This window comes from Cygnus atratus, chromosome 3 (assembly GCF_013377495.2).
Source record: "Cygnus atratus isolate AKBS03 ecotype Queensland, Australia chromosome 3, CAtr_DNAZoo_HiC_assembly, whole genome shotgun sequence".
NCBI lineage: Eukaryota > Metazoa > Chordata > Aves > Anseriformes > Anatidae > Cygnus > Cygnus atratus.
In genome coordinates, this window is record NC_066364.1 from 41,485,492 (window position 1) to 41,502,384 (window position 16,893).

Below are 16,893 nucleotides of genomic sequence, written 5' to 3' on the forward strand. Positions count from 1 at the left end.
GCATTGTGTCTCTTTTGTCACTATTCTGTTAGCAGCCTTGAGTTAATGTATGCCTGCCTCTCAGGCAAAAAAAGCTCAACAACTTGTCCTTGTTTGAAACGATAATACACCACTGGCTCCATTTCATGAAAATCAGTCTGCTCAGCTGTGGAAACAGACATGTTTTTTCTGTTGAGTGATATATGCAATGAGTTATCACCATACTCCCAGTGCTTGGATGATGGGATTTTAAATGTCAGGAAATAAATGAAAATATCAACAGTTTGGCAACAAGATTTCTGTTTAATGTGAACCTGACTTTCTGAGAGTCTTTTTGTGAGCTTCTCCTTAAAATCTAATCAGTGAAGATTGATTTTAAATTTTAAAATGACAGTAGATTTGGTTATGCCTATGTGTAGCACATTTCATTGAGGAAGAATCTGTAAAACTGTGAGTGTCTTGTTATGGATAGAGTGAGATGGATACCTGCAGGAAGATTGTTTGTTTTATGCTTTAATTTGTGTGATTCTTAATGGGAAATATGATTTTTTTGAGTATTTCAACTTGTGAAATATTCACTAATTTTATATATTTTATAAAAGCCTATTTCTGAATTGCTGCCATTGCCCTGTTTTGCTTCTGGTGCCTAGAATCACTGTCTCCTTGCAACACCTAAGTTAAGGTAGAGTGTCTATGAAAAACAAATCTTTATTATTATTATTAAATAAAAATAAACATTTAGAATTCCCATTTTCTTTATAAACATTTAGATCATATCCCTATTTTCTTTGTGAAACCTGAGAAAAACTAGCAAGATCATGGAAATTCATAAGGTTTAATGATAGGGAAAAAATGAAAAAAAGCATAACAAGGACATTTATGAATGATTTTTAAGAAACGTTTTAGAGAAAATAGAGGGCTAGTGTAGTTTGGGTAAAATATAGCCATGAGTTGAGGTGAAAGGCAATGCAAGGTCTTGCATATGCAAAGGAATTTCCCTTTAGAAAGAACATTGCTTCTACTCCTGTTTCCATTACAGCCAACAGGAAAATATCCATCACCTTGACTAGAAATAAGAGAAGGCCTAGGAACACCTATAATGAAATCTCTGTCTTTCCTTCTCTGGCTGTTGGAATGAAAATAATAATAATAATAACAATAATTTAAAGAAATTGATAGACTTCTGTTCCCCTGAAAAATCATTTCTTTTCCCTCAGTGTTCCTTGTAGAAAGAATAGTCTAGAAACCAAGCCCTCATTTTGTGTGTATGTGCACATATACATATACATATGTGAATAAATGCATTCAAATATACACATAACAGACAACAGTATAAGTCATCAGTGCTGAAACTGAATGTAACCCAGATGTTCCTGTGTTAATTGGTTATTCTGAGTTTGAAGCAAATCCATTGTAAATACCCCCTTCAGCCATCAGCATTGTCACTCCATTGTAATACAGAAAAGTGAAGGTCAGTTTTGATAGATTCTTAGTGTGTTTTGAAAAAGATTAATGCTTGGCAATGAACTCCATATGAAAGATTTCCTTTCAAACATCTTAGGTTCACTGATTCAGCGTAAAACATGAGCTTGTATCAGAAAGGTCACAGTTAACACTGTACTTGGCTACCAGGTGCATGGTTTAATATAAGCTGAATTAGATCCCATTTTTTTCTCCATTACAGAAATTTAAGACTATCCACCAGTGAAGCAAGAAGTTTCTTTTTTAACCTATTACTTAGATACTGACAGGAATTAGATTCTTGGAGGTGTTCTTTGCATTCGCCACCCTGCAGATAAGAAATTGCCTTATTTTATAAGCCAGTAGATACATTAAAAAGTGTTTTGTAGCTAGAGTTCAACAAGGACTAAGTGTTTGGCTGCAAGGTAATGGGGAAATATCTCTTGATCTGGGATAAAGAAGCTTGAATCCTCTTTTGGAGTTAGGCTATACAGATACTTCAGTTCAAATTGGAGAAGGAGGGGCACTGCACAAACAAAGCTTTCTGGTTCAAGATCTTTATTCTATTCTGCAAAGGTCTGAAGTACAAATCCCTCTGCTGATAGGCTGTGTTTGAGTCCCTGTGTGAGTTTCATCTTGCATAATTAGACATTTGAAAGTGATATATTGAAATCTGAACTAATCTATCTAGCTTTTCTTTGTAGACGATAGTAAGAGGATGGTGGCTTCTGTTGATTATCTCAGACACCTATTCTAGGAGGTATCTCGACATGTTTATTTCTCTGCGGATTATGAAGTCAGCCTAGGGTGACTACTTCAGTCTTAGAAATAAAGTTTTTAGTTGCCTGAATTAGTGCAGATGAATCCTTCCCCAGGTCTCTAACCTTAATGATAAAGTACCTCAACAGAGTGAGTCTTGGTTAAATCTGTTCCGCTTTGAATTAAAAAAAAAAAAAAAAAAAAAATATTCATTTAGAGAGGAGGAAAAAAAAAAGTAAAAAAAAAAATACCACCACCATCAAAAACAAAGAGACAAAGAAAAGATTTCTTTACCAGCTGATTAAGTCATAGAAAGCTGAAGTGTCAGGCCAGTACTTGTTCTAATTAATATGTATATGGGGAGAATAAAATAAGCAGGAGACAGTAACAAAGGCTCTCTGCACAATGTCTAATGTGTACGTCTCTTAAGCCCACAAATCAAACCCAATAAAGAAGGAATGATGTTCTAACTGCTAATCTCTGTAGTAAAAAATATTTTTTCTCCACATTATGTACAGATAGAGTAGGCCCAAGAGATGAGAGTGGTAGCAAAAACCTTAATTTTTTTCCAGCCCTGCTGATGTTAATATCTGAGTCAACCATCAGCCGCCACTGCACTGTCAAGAATATAAAGCTTCTGCCAATGTTCAGGGCAGAAATTAAAGTATTTAACCTTGAGAGATTTATGTTTCTGGGAGATTTAGGACATACAGGGATTTTGTTGTCCTTTTTAATATCTTGTACTGAAAGGGGTATATATGATAAAACTGGACACCAAGCATGCCAAGGAATACCTAGACTTGCAGTATTTCAGGAAGACTCTGAACATCTTTTACATGAACTGCAACAACAGATTTAACCCAATGAGAGACAGGAATAATTTTTTTCCTTCATTCATGTTTGGTATAAAGAACTTTCCCAATTGGTGAAAATCCTGTGTCAATTCTTAACAAATAATAAATAATGATTTCTTAGAGTAACTCACCAAATATTCTCTTCATCTCCAGCTTTTACACTGCAGTTGATGCTGTGAGATCTAATGATCATGTTGCCTAAATGTGGTCCCCAAGTATTAAGGGCCTAGCTTTCAAACAGACATGCTCTGCAGTTAATGGTGAGAGAAATGTTCCTCCAGAAAGTGACTCATCTAGCTGGCAACACCATCTCCAGGTAGAACTTTAAGTAAGATGGATATATCACCTTCTGGAGAGGTTAATCTCTTCCAGCTAAACTTCAGAGGCAGCCTAGGTGATGAGCTGAGCTTGTGTGTCTACATCTTCCAATGCTTTAAGAGTAAATGAGATGAAACCCTCTTGGCCTGTCCAGAACCTGTTCGGTCTGCAAAACCAGGTCTTCACATTGATTTGGGTTTTCATCAATGTTTGTTTGTTTCTGAGAGAAAGATTGGGAATGGGATTACAGTATTTTGTTTGTTTGTTTGTTTGTTTGTTTGCTGTTTGTTTTGTTTGTTTGCATGTGTGTTTATATTTCCCCCTAGAAAATGTAAGTAAATAACTGTTTTAATAATTTACCGTCCCTCCCTTTCTTTTCTTTTTTTTTTATTTCTTTCTTTTTTTTTTTTTAATAGGATTATCTTGATTTGTTGTCAATAGATAATTGTTCAACTGTATCTTCTAATTTTAGTAAGCTTTTTATCTTTCATCATGTATCTTGTCCACCTCAGAGAGGCTGCATCCGTACTACAGAGTGCTTGATGGCCTCCCCATTTCTATAAAGCCAAAATGTAGATTATCTACCAATCACCTTTTTAGAGAAACCATTAAAAATCCAGAAGGCAGATACCATGCTAACAAAACCACAATAAAGGTGGATTAATGTCAAAACACAGGCTTTGAATGTGCATATCTACAATAATGAGATCTGGGGAAAATAAATAAATAAGTAAATAAATAAATATATGAATCCATGTCTAAACAGCTTTTCCACTTATTGTTGCAGAAAACATAAATTATACACTTTGTAACCATCTGGAATGTCAGTACAAGCAGCTGCTCTCAATTTACTATATAGTGCTGTTATATATATTATTTGCTTTGGAAATTGCTTGCAGTTTCTAGAACTACATCTTGACTGTTTGATTTCATTTTTATTGCACTTCAAAAACTTACAAAGGTATAGCCAGTTAGCAGGAATGGCTTTACATTAACAACATTTTTGTAGTGGTGATTTCCTTTTTACCATTTTCCAACAATGATTATTTAATATGTTAATTACATAAAAGCGCTTTTTTTGAAATTTGTTGAAATTGGCTGCTAATCACTTCTGTTAGTCAGACTTCATGTTATTTAGATACCTTATCCGCTTAGGACAATTTCCTAATCATGGAAAAGAGACAGCTGAGATGAATAAAAATACTGAAGACAGCAGATGTAAACCTGTTCAGTGGACTAACACTTCATGGGAAGTTGAGGAGGAAGAAATAATTACACTGGAAAAAAAAAAAAAAAAGGTTCTAGTGATTTAAATTGTAAGCCTCTTCAAGGTTTAAAGAGACAGCTTTTTTTTCAGATTCTTTTAGGTATCAACCATGTTCTTATGTACAACTTATGGGCTTAATGGGACTGATATGGGCTAGTATAGAGTTTAGAAATATATTCTGTCATGAGACAGGAAATAAGTTTGCATTAAGCAAGAAATCTAAAACACTTCTTACTGTAATGGTATGTTACTCACACAGCGTGTGATAATAAAATATTGACTTGTGATTTGATCTTGACTTTGTGATTTAGTCACTTTATTCCACTCTTGATCAAGGACTGTAGAATTAGGCTCTTGTCATCTGACACAAAAATAACTGATGGGCTGGATAAATATTCAGTTGTTTTCCTGGAACATGTCAAGAATGTTAATCAGAAATGTTTTTGGTATGGTGTCAGCCTTTTGTCTTTTTGGCTCTGTGGATCATAGCTGCTTCCATGTTGTTAAATACCAGACCTTCACATTCTTTCATTTTGCAGTCAGCAAGATTTTTTTTTTTTTTTCCAAAAGGAAATTGTAATGAGAAAGCTGTCTCACTACACTTTTAGAAAGTTCACAGTTTAAATTACTGGAACCTTGGTGTAGTGTAATAATCTCTTCCTTTGTACTCTACTTTTTTGAGGTAACTTTCTTCTGGAAATTTGATCATCTATTTTATTATAGTATTTTGTTGTTGTTGCTGTTTGGTCTTTTTTTTTTTTTGTTGGTTGGTTTTTTTTTGCTTATTTCTCTCTTCCCCCTCCCCCTCTTTTTTTTTTTTTTTCCTTTCTTCTCCATCTTTACTATCACGTTTTATGTTTTGTTTATGCCCTTTCTCACATATCAAGCTCAAGTTTTACATTTTGATTCATGGGTAGGTTTGGGGCTTGGACATAGTTGTGAAGGACTATTTTTAAATTATTTCTCAGTTAACTCATACAAATATTCAAAAATGAATCTCCTGGAGCTTCATAAAAGTGAAATACTTGGCGAATCAGTACTTGCAATCACCATTCTCAGAAGGCTGGGAGAGTGTTATATGTTCATTTATTTATTTTATTTCCTACCAGTAATCATAACTTATGGGGGGCTGGGGAGAGGGGGGGAGGGAGTGAATCACAAAAAGTGAGTTATAATAATAGAATATAATAAATAATATAATAGTAGAATATAATAAAAACCAAAGCAGAGATAAGTGTTAATTGTTGCTCTTACAAAAAAAAAAAAAAAAAAAAAAGGAAAAAAAAGGATAGCAGCAATTTTCAATATATATATACAGATGATTAAATTTATCCTGAAGACAAATAGTACCTTTTTTTTTTTTTTTTTTGAATTGAAAGACATTTTGAAGGTGATAGAAGACAACACAGTCTCTCTCTTTTTTTTTTTTTTTTTTTCAACTGGTGTAAAATATGTAAATTAAAAACAAAACAGCAGAAATATTGACATTCAAATGTTGCTCTCTACAACTACCTGAGAGGAAGTTGTGGGGAGCTGGAGGTCAGCCTCTTCTTACAGATAACCAGTGACAGAACTAGAGGGAATGGCCTCAAGTTGTACGAGGGGAGGTTTAGTTAGAAATTAGGAGACATTTCTTCTCAAAAAGAGTAGTCAGGCATTGGAACGGGTTGTCCAGGGAAGTGGTGGAGTAACTGTCCCTGGGGGCGTTCAAGGAAAGGTTGGACCTGGTACTTAGAGACATGGTTTAGTGGGTGTCATTGGTAGTAGGGTGATGGTTAGACCAGATGATCTTGAAGGTCTTTTCCAACCTTAATGATTCTATTATGATTGTATGATGATTCTATAATTCTAACTAGAGAAAAAAAAAAAAAAAAGTGAAATAAAACAGGAAGGTCCTTTTTAAAGATATGAATATTAGCATGTTGTACCTCACTATGCAAATACATCTGAAAAGTATAAGTATCTAGGGTGAGGCTTGGACTCAGAAGTTCTTGCTGTTCTTCCTTCTGCTCTGACTTCTCTGTGACACACAGCAAGCCTCTTCCTGCTCCCTGCCTGCAAAATAGAGACAACAATATTTAGAGAGGAAATCAGCAACAGCACTTAAGCTGCTGATCTCACCCTAAGAAAGGATGCCTAGGCTGCTAGTGATTGTAACTGCGGGAACATATTTCTGGTACTTGCACCACTGTGGTGAAAAATTAAACTCATCTCCTGTGCTTAGAATTCCTGTGCATGTCCCTTTAGCAAGGGGTTGTACTGGGTCTGGCTGGGATGGAGTTAACCTTCCCTGCAGTAGCCCATACAGTGTTGTGCTTTGCACAACGTAGAATGTTTTGTCTATTGCTGAGTGGTGCTGGCACAGCACCAAGACCCCCACCAAATCCCCCAAAGCCAGTAGGCTTTGGGTGGGCAAGAAGTAGGGAGGGGACATCACCAGGGCAGCTGACCTAAACTGGCCAAAGGAAAATTCCATACCATATGATGTCACACTCAGCAATAAAAGGTGGGAAAGGGGAAGGAGAGGGGGGGCTTTTGTTATGGATACATCCATCCTCCCAAACAACTGATGTGTGTATTGAGGCCCTGCTTGCCAGGATGTTGCCAAACATCACAAATTGATGGGAAGTAGAGATTTTTTTTCTCTCTCTCTCTTTTTTTTTTTTTTCCCTCTTCCTTTCTCCTTTAATTAAATTATCCTATTGTTATTATTATTATTATTTATTTATTTATTTATTTATTTTCCAGCATACTTTCTTCTCCTGTTCTTCTTCTGGGGAAGGGGACTGAGAGAGCAGTTGTGGTGGAGTTTTGCTGCTCAGCTGGGTAAAACCACCACAGAGGTTTTAACAGCTGAGTCCTAGCTATGTTCATTCTCTGTTTATTGCTGTCCAAAATGCACCTACAGGTGGATATGGACTTCTTTTCCTTTCTGAAGATGCTGTATGAAGGCAGGAGATCATGGGCTGTCATCATGATCCTTTGGTTGGAGTGTGGCATCTGGACGGGCTCTTGGCTGTTCCCTTTTGTATATGTGCACACATGCAATCTAGTTCTTCACTTTTTTACAGTTTATGTAGTCATTTCCACCTGGATAAAACAAAAGCAGAGTGGGCATGAATTGCTGAATGACTCTATGGGAAGCAAGGCAAAGGCAAAGTCAAGCTACAAATTAGGAAGTGTTTTGTGGTGACAGTGGTAAAGCTATGACTAGTGCTTTTTCTTTTCAGGACACTGGTTTTTGAGCTTTTGCATTTCCACAAACTTGCTGACTGCACAGTACTGCTGCCATTTTGTGTTCTAGCTGGAACACCCCAGGAGGAAAAAAATCTTACTCCAGGGTATATGCAAGAGACCTTACTATTGTTTTTCTTTGTAGGTTTTAATAAAGCTAATCTAAAGCAAAAAATAAAGTGGCCTGTCTCTGTGGATCATCTCCATTATTTCATTTACTAAACTGTAGAAATATTTTAAAGAAAATAAAATCTTTATAAAAGACAACAATGAAAAATATTAGCCTTTTAAATGTCTAATTTACTAGCTGCTGGTCCAAGATCTTTTACATCACATTTTGAAGTACTGTCTCCTACAAATGCTGCAAAGAATCAAGGAAAAAGTAAAACAAATGAGACACACAGATAGGTTTGAAAATTAATCAAGAAGAAAATGACAGTATTCTTGATGACTAAGATAATTATCAGGGGTGAAACGAAAGATGACAAGACAGAATAAGCTATATCAGACTTAGTGGCACAGTACATTGCTTAGCTAAGCAAAGACCCTTTTAATGGAACAGAAAACATTAGCGACATTTTTTTTTTTAATAATAATGGAGAACAAGAGCGTTCTCAGTAATTAATATCATAGATGCCATTTGCTTCATTCTTCAAATACTCTTCAAAAATAATCTTTTCAGGCAATTAAAAACAGTAAGTACAGCGATAAAGTACAAGAGCTTGTTATTTTGAAATAAATAATTAAATAAATGGGAGTGTGATAACACTGGGTTGCCACACAGGTTCCACTGGTGTTCTAAAATAGTTTCAATGAACTGAATGTGAGCAAGTAACTGGTAGTAGAGAAAGCTTACAGGTTCAAAATTCAATATATTCATATTTAATTTGATTTTTTTTTCCCTCAAAATACTTCTTCAGCTGTTTTACCCTGCATCTTATAAGTTACTTTGGAAAAGTTACTGCATCTTATAAGTTACTTTGGAAAAGTCTCCATCTTTTTCCACCTCCTCAATTCCCATCTAGCCACCTGTGGTGTCATTAAAAGCCATTGTCTTCTGCCTAACTCTGTAAGCTTCTGCACACACAAAGATGCTGAAGCTGGATCCCACCAGCAATTAATGAGTTGCTGAAGTCTTTGTTCAAGCTAAAATTCCTGAGAGTTTAACACCCTGACAAGAGAAAAGCTTTCTTACTGCAAGAGCACAATCCTTTAGTTTCAGATTATGCCCAGATTAAAAACAAACAAACAAACAAAACAAAGCAAAACAAAAAATAAAACAAACAAACAAATGAAATAATGACAGATTACATAGCAGAACAGACCTGGATGTATACATCATCACCAGACAATGCCGTATCTTTCTCTCTCACCTCTAATATTTAAAACATTCATAAATGAAGGAACAGCTCCAAAGGAACACTGAGAGAGACAGATTAGTGCCAGAGTAGCCTATAGACTATTATGAGAACAGTCATATTAACCATAAAATGCTCAAGATCATGTAATTATTTCTTTTCTTCACTCGAAATATTCTGGTAGTGGGGATGACCTTGAAGGTTGTAGATTAACTTATATTTATGCCTTGAACACCACATAGGAGATTTAAGTTTCCTACAGCCTTGGTGGGTAACCCAACAGGCTACTAAATATTCCCTCTATCTTAAGATTTTTATTTTGAGCTTTGGTCCTTTCTAAAAGAAAATATAGCATAACACGTGTCTTGCCATAACAGAGAACTTTCCACAGGACCTTAATTCCACATCAATGTTTAAAGTTCAAGAAAGGAAGATACATATTATTTCAGAAATGCTTACTCACCTCTGGCTACCTTTACCAGGTGTCTCCAAGATCTTCCTCTGCACATCAATCATAATTAGCTCAAATACTGTCTTGTGTCATTAGTTTCTAAAATTCTCTTTCTCAGATATCTAAATCTGATCAACTAATCTAAAGGTTATTGAAGATTATATTAGGCATGAAGTGTTACTGTGGCTAAATACATTTGATGATCTGACTCCGAAATCAGAAGCTCAAAGAAAACGCCCCCCTGCCCCACCCCACACCAAAAACTCTCACTTAAGCCTAAGAAAACAGGCTGAAAGGACCCTCTTGGAACTTACCTGGGTGGGATTCACAATACAATGTGAATACGTCTGGATGTTTTACTCATGCAGTGCTGAAGGAAATTAATCTTCACTCCAAATGCTGCAACTGGTCATCATGGAGTCTATTTGCTTGGCCCTGGTTATAACAGCTCTGTAGTTCAAAGTATTTTCATTGCAGAGAAATCTTCACTAAATGCACTAGAAGTTATTCCTTATCTATTACAAATATATAGTGGTAGTGTCAGATAACATACCTCTTTACTTCTGTTCATCTAGGCAGAGTTCACAAGAGAAAGAGGTGTGATACAGTTTGACATAGAAGTAAACCACTCCATTTAAATAGTCTATTTTTTCTTCACTGTAAAAGGCTTGATTAGATGGATATCTAACTCACTCAATAATAACACTGTAGCTGTGAGGCTCCTTGCCAGACAGGTGGAGTCCCAATTTCTTGGAATTGCAGAGTAGTTCAGTGGGAGCTATACTAAACCAATTCTGCTTTTGAAAATCCAATCTATTTGGTTTATGCTAAAACAAGTTAAATATCAAATACATTTTTGTCTCCAAACAAATGACTAACAAGAAAAAAAATATACATTAAGAAAAAAGATTTAAGATGGCAAAATCAACTTGCTTTTCAAAGAATGATTCAGGTATGTAACAGAAAACAAAAAGAAAACAGGAATTATAAAACACAACTACAATATTTACAGTGTACTTTATCTTCAGTTCATTGTGTAAGAGAGGCTTAATAGGAGCTGTAAGAAAATGCAGTACATTATACTGAAATTAACTTTTCTCCATAATGGTTGGGTCTTGTAGAAACATACCAGCTGCTGAGGCTGGCAGACTTTTTACAGTCCTTGCTTGCGATTCAGAAATAGTTTGGTTTTGGAAAAATCAAGAGTATGACAGTTTGTCTACAAATATGTCACTATCTGTTTACTTCAATGTGTGTCAATTGGATTACTTCATTAATCAGGGGGAAGGAGCTGAATAATCCATTGCAGATTCCCTGCTGTCTGGTCTGCCTCTACAGCCTGGAAAGGACCCCTCCTGCTACCAAGGAAATCAGGGAGCATAAACCCAAATACCATGCACTTGACTTGGGTATGGATAAAACAGGTTAGTTAATCAATGAAAAGGGCTTCTAGGAGACAGCAGTTAGGGTAACTTGTATACATCAAGTTACCCATTTTCTGCACAATATTTTGTGTAGGTGTCAGAGGAATCTCAATAGTTCACCAATTACTGGAAAACTTTCAGAGTCAAATGTTTCAGTGAATGAAGGTTGGATGTTTTTAAAGTCTCTTTTTCCCTCTGCAAACAACTGATGCTTGCATTAAGCTAAGATCAAATGAAAAACATATTCAGCATTTCAGGGATACCCAGAAGCAAAATAACAGTATCAGGAGCTAAGCTTTCTTATGATTCCTTTGCCTATGTCAACTTATATTATCTTGTGCAATGTATCATCCTTCCCAGTGTACTTATTATTATAATGAGAGAAGACTGTTAATATGGAAAGGCACAAGACTATTCCATTCATATGCAAAATAAATTGCATGAAACCACACCTCTGACCTGAACTTTTGAACCTGGAAGCTGTAAAATTAGCTTTTTATATAGTCCTGAGAGTTCATTTTTATTTTTTTCTTTTCTTTTTCTCTTTTTCTTTTTCTTTTTCTTTTTCTTTTCTTTTCTTTTTCTTTTTCTTTTTCTTTTTCTTTTTCTTTTTCTTTTTCTTTTTCTTTTTCTCTTTTTCTTTTTCTTTTTCTTTTTCTCTTTTTCTTTTTCTCTTTTTCTTTTTCTTTTTCTTTTTCTTTTTCTTTTTCTTTTTCTTTTTCTTTTTCTTCTTTTTCTTTTTCTTTTTCTTTTTCTTTTTCTTTTTCTTTTTTTCTTTTGTTCCAACAAATGAAAAATATACCTGATCATATCTGGAGCAGCCATACTAAAGCTGTGATAACCGAATCATTGAAGTTTTATATGACCCCTTCCTAAAATTAATATTCCAATTGCTTGCATTAGGACAGTATGGCAGCACAGTACAGAAGTGACAAACTCAAAAGAAATAAAAGAAATATTGCTCAATATGCTATAAGAGTAAATACTAGTGGGGGGGGGGGGGAAGTAAAACCGCTTAGTTTTCTCTCAAATTAATGGAGCAAATAATTTTATTTCTTTAAATATGACTTCTGGTTTGGCTCTCTTGTGGTTGTGTCTCTATTTAACTTTATATTTATTTCAATTTATGTTTTTTTTTTAAATATATGCATTTAAAAAAAAAAAAAAAAAGCAGAGCAGGAGAAGGAACTTCAGTAAAGGAATGACTACAGATTCATGGAAAAGCAGTTGTACTCATTATTCCAGACTTTTCACCTGATCCATGTGGAGCAACCATGTCAAGGCTACCTTCCCCTCACCTTTTTAACAAAATATATTTTATCCTAGTAAAACCTAAAAACATTTTAAAGAAAAAAATAAATAAATACATCAAAACAGTAATGAAATCTACTTCATAGTTAAGACAGCTTTAGAAAAATGTGCGTTAGGATGTGGTAACAAAATCTTTTTGTCAAGCAAATAAAAGGATCAAGTAGCAAAGTCTTATATGAGAGGAAAAAGGGAAGGGAAGGGAAGGGAAGGGAAGGGAAGGGAAGGGAAGGGAAGGGAAAAGACCCATACATTTCTCCCATCAGATCACTTGGAAGAAAAGGCACCCAACATATAAATAAGATTTCATCATCAAGATTTCAAATGTCTCTGTAGGCCCTTAGCCTACTCTTTCTTACTTATAAATTCATCTGGGTTTGGGTGGTCAGACCTGAGTACAGATGAGCCTCTTTTTACAACTGTGACAAGACATAGCTTTTCTGGTTATACAGTTCTCCCCTCTGGAACTTAGGAGACATGCAGCCCAAAAGAAATGAAGGCTAAATTGAAATAGTAAGTATCTTACCAAGCACAGACAAAGTATGTCGTATTAAAATTCAGTTAAACAGCTTATAAGATACTTGTTTAAAATACTTTTAAAAGCAAAGAAGAGGATCCTCACTGGATGTCTTAATATTTCCAGTATGTGTGGTATTTCATATTAAGCCTAATGGTATGCCACATAATTGCATCATTAGTAAAGCAGTGTTCATGTTCAGTTTCAACTTTCTATTGGCTTAGAGAAAGGATTTCAAATTTGCATTTAAATGAAATGGAGCAAAGTGTGATAAAGGCTTCAATTAAAAGGCCACCTGTTTTTTGTTAATTCATTTTTAATAGCAACAGTAAATATTTTCAGTTGATGCACTTTCTGCTGCAGAGTTGGTACATTCTTCTCTTCTTTATCTCCAGTGTCAGACACCCCTCATTAGAGGAGTCTATCATTTTCTTTGAGTGAAGGAACCTGTCCCATGTTTTATGAATTTGCTTATACAAGACAAAAAAAAAAAAAAAAAAAAAAAAAAAAAAAAAAACAGGTTACTTACAAAATATAAGCATAAAAACTAGCATGTTAAGTTAATTCTGCAAATACATTATTTTAAGAAATCAATGAATTCACGAAAGGTAAATGTTGTTTCCTACTAATAAACAAACAAAGCACACACTCTTTCTTCATTTACACTCCTTATGGAGTTTACTGAACTCACTTAGGTACACTGGTATGAAACAAAAGTAATCTTCCAGGTTACAATTATGTAATGAAATTACATCTTAATGATTATAAATATGTACAGCACAAATAATGGCAAGCAATTTTCATGGCATATAAACCTAACTGGTGGTTGCAAAGTACTAACTTCTGCTGGCACCTGGAAACATTATGTCTTCCTACAAAGCTGACTCCTTTGATGCTAAATCGTTCACTTTTAGTCTTGCTTTATAGGTTTATAACTCTACTTTCTTCCAGTTGCCATTAGTAACACAGGAGCTCATCTTGTTTTTCTAATACTTTTGAAATAATTTGTAGCCATAATTGCTTCTCTGTTTTCCATTTACTGTAACCATAACCACTAATTTGCTAACAACAGCTACACTTCTGTTACAATAGCAGCTTAAAAGTCCAAGTAATTTCCTCAAGAACAATTTGCACTGGACAGCCTTCTCTTTTGGGATGCATTGTAAGCATTTAAATAAAGAACTGAAGCATTTGATTAGTACATGCTTACTTCCTGCTAGCAGGACATCACGCTAGTGAGTAAATGGATTAAATTTCTTGTAATGCAAGCCAGTAGACATCTTGACAGTTGTGTTTTACATTCTCAGGTGTCTGGTTAAGGGAGGAACAGGGGTCTATTCCAATCCTTAAAAACTTTCCTTATCCTTAAAATCCTTAAAATCTTTCACTTAAATCATTATCGTTTTTGAAAGTCATGTAGTTTTCCACCATAAACTTAGCAAAAGATCATGTTTTTCATTTCTGTTTGAATGAAGAAGGGAGTTAACAGAAACATAAATAGAGGATATTCATGGGAAACTGCAGGTTAGGGGATTTACCCCCTATTTGTACTAGTTAAGCATTTGCAAAAGAAATCAAATAATGCAGATCTCTCACACACAGTCTCTCCCTCTCTCTCTCTCTGACTGACATACCCATATAATTTATTTGTTTTGATGTTTGCTGGATGAATTAATGTATCAGGAATTTTAAATAATTGATTTTTATTTGCCTCAGATCCTTCTTCTTAACTTGAAGCTGCTGTAACAGTTCTTTCATTTTAATGCTTACAGAGGTGAACTAAAAATATCTCTTGAAGTCAGCCTAAGTCCATGTTGCCAAAGGTTTGGACCTAATGCTCTGCCATTAAATAAATATATCAGTCTTTTCTTTAAAGTTAGAAGGCTAGAGAAAATGGAACAATGCATATAAATAACTGATTTCAGCTCAGCTCAAAGGATGAAAAGACTCTAGATACCATGGATATGGAGAAGCGACTGCTTAATGTTCTCCAATCCACTTCAAAGGACACAGTGTTCTTTCGCTCACTCCCTTGGTAAAGCTGTGCATGAGAAATTATTGCTGTAGCGGGTACAAATTAAACTGAACCAGGGAAAAGAGAACGCGTGAAATCAAGCTGTAGTAGTGGGAAACAGCAACTTCTCATTCAATGGCCACCTGCAGCCCCACAATAAAAATATCTAAGATGCTGACCACATTACTGTGGCCACAGCATGTTCTAGCTTATTTACTGAAATAGTAAATGTTGAAATATTCTTATGTAATTCTTACCCATTTCAGCAAGAATTAAGTGTCTAGATGTATTTTCAAAATGTGGAAATGTATACTACATTTATTGTCAAATGGAAGGGTTTAACTAAGTTTAGATGTATCCAGGGAAGAAAAATGTCCAACAAGAAGCTAGATTTTCTGCAGACTTTACTACCTTTGTACAAAAAGGAAAAACATGCTCTTCTATGAGTTTGCAGTTAGGAATGTTACTGAGTGGAAAACTTATTTTGGAAACCTGAATACAACAAAGTTACATTAAAGAAAAAACAATTTAATTTTTGTTTGTCAAAATGTTTATTTATTTAGTAGATAATAGTTTAATTGCAAAAGTGTTTTTTGCTATTTTGAGTTTTCAATGCAAACCTTTGAGTTTTTTCTGAAAACTATTTTTTTTTTTCAAAGAATGCCTTAAAACAAACATAAAAAATAAACTCTTTGAGACACAACTATAATAGTTGCATCAAACTATAAATGCCTAAGTTTCACCAAAGCAAAAGGAATAGTATCTTTCTGATCAGCTGTCTTTTCTGAGGGAAGGAAGAAATTTATAAGTTTAATTTTTTATATTTGTATAATTGTGCAGTATCCTTAGAGAAGATAATGAACAATTTTATAGAAAAAAAAAGGGGAGGGGTTGATCAGAATTTGTTTCTAATTATGACATTGCCCAAGAGCAGAAAATATTTAAACATCTCATTTTACTGGTTTGTAAACATGAATCTAAATGAAAACTTATAATTAGTACTTAAAAACAAAAAACATTTTTTTTTACCCCCTGATTTTTGACTGGAACCTTCCTCTTGAGATAAAGATTTATGCATTTATTTCGGTTTCTGTTCGCTTGTTTCCATGGGGGTGGGTTTTCTTATGACTTTGTCTTCTTTTTTCTTTTCTTTTCTTTTTTTCTTTTCTTTTTTTCTTTTCTTTTCTTTTCTTTTCTTTTCTTTTCTTTTCTTTTCTTTTCTTTTCTTTTCTTTTCGCTCTTCTCTTCTCTTCACTTCTCTTCTCTTCTCTTCTCTTCTCTTCTCTTCTCTTCTCTTCTCTTCTCTTCTCTTCTCTTCTCTTCTCTTCTCTTCTTCTCTTCTCTTCTCTTCTCTTCTCTTCTCTTCTCTTCTCTTCTCTTCTCTCCTCTTTCTCCTCTCCTCTCCTCTCCTCTCCTCTCCTCTCCTCTCCTCTCCTCTCCTCTCCTCTCCTCTCCTCTCCTCTCCTCTCCTCTCCTCTCCTCTCCTCTCCTCTCCTCTCCTCTCCTCTCCTCTCCTCTCCTCTCCTCTCCTCTCCTCTCCTCTCCTCTCCTCTCCCCTCCCCTCCCCTCCCCTCCCCTCCCCTCCCCTCCCCTCCCCTCCCCTCCCCTCCTCTCCTCTCCTCTCCTCTCCTCTCCTCTCCTCTCCTCTCCTCTCCTCTCCTCTCCTCTCCTCTCCTCTCCTCTCCTTTTTCCTTCCTTCCTTCCTTCCTTCCTTCCTTCCTTCCTTCCTTCCTTCCTTCCTTCCTTCCTTCCTTCCCTCCCTCCCTCCCTCCCTCCCTCCCTCCCTCTCTCCCTCTCTCTCTCTCTCTCTCTTTTTCTTTCTGGTGAATTATTGATTAATCTTTAGGTCATGCTGAGAAACCAAAACAAATTCCAAACTCGATGTGTTAGGAATCCGTCTTGTTGTTTACTTGCCTTTCTGCTGTCTGTTTTCAGAAAGTTCAGGCCTT

General features: G+C 35.3%; 1 long non-coding RNA gene across 1 annotated transcript; it reads right to left on the bottom strand.

Moving 5' to 3' along the window:
- Window positions 1-6,086: 6,086 nt before the first annotated feature.
- LOC118255531 (uncharacterized) lies at window positions 6,087-16,396 on the bottom strand. Its single transcript, XR_004780986.2, has 5 exons — window positions 15,974-16,396; window positions 12,940-13,400; window positions 9,996-10,196; window positions 7,545-7,728; window positions 6,087-6,693 (listed from the first exon to the last, which is right to left on the bottom strand). It is a non-coding gene; the product is annotated as an uncharacterized LOC118255531 (long non-coding RNA).
- Window positions 16,397-16,893: the final 497 nt, after the last annotated feature.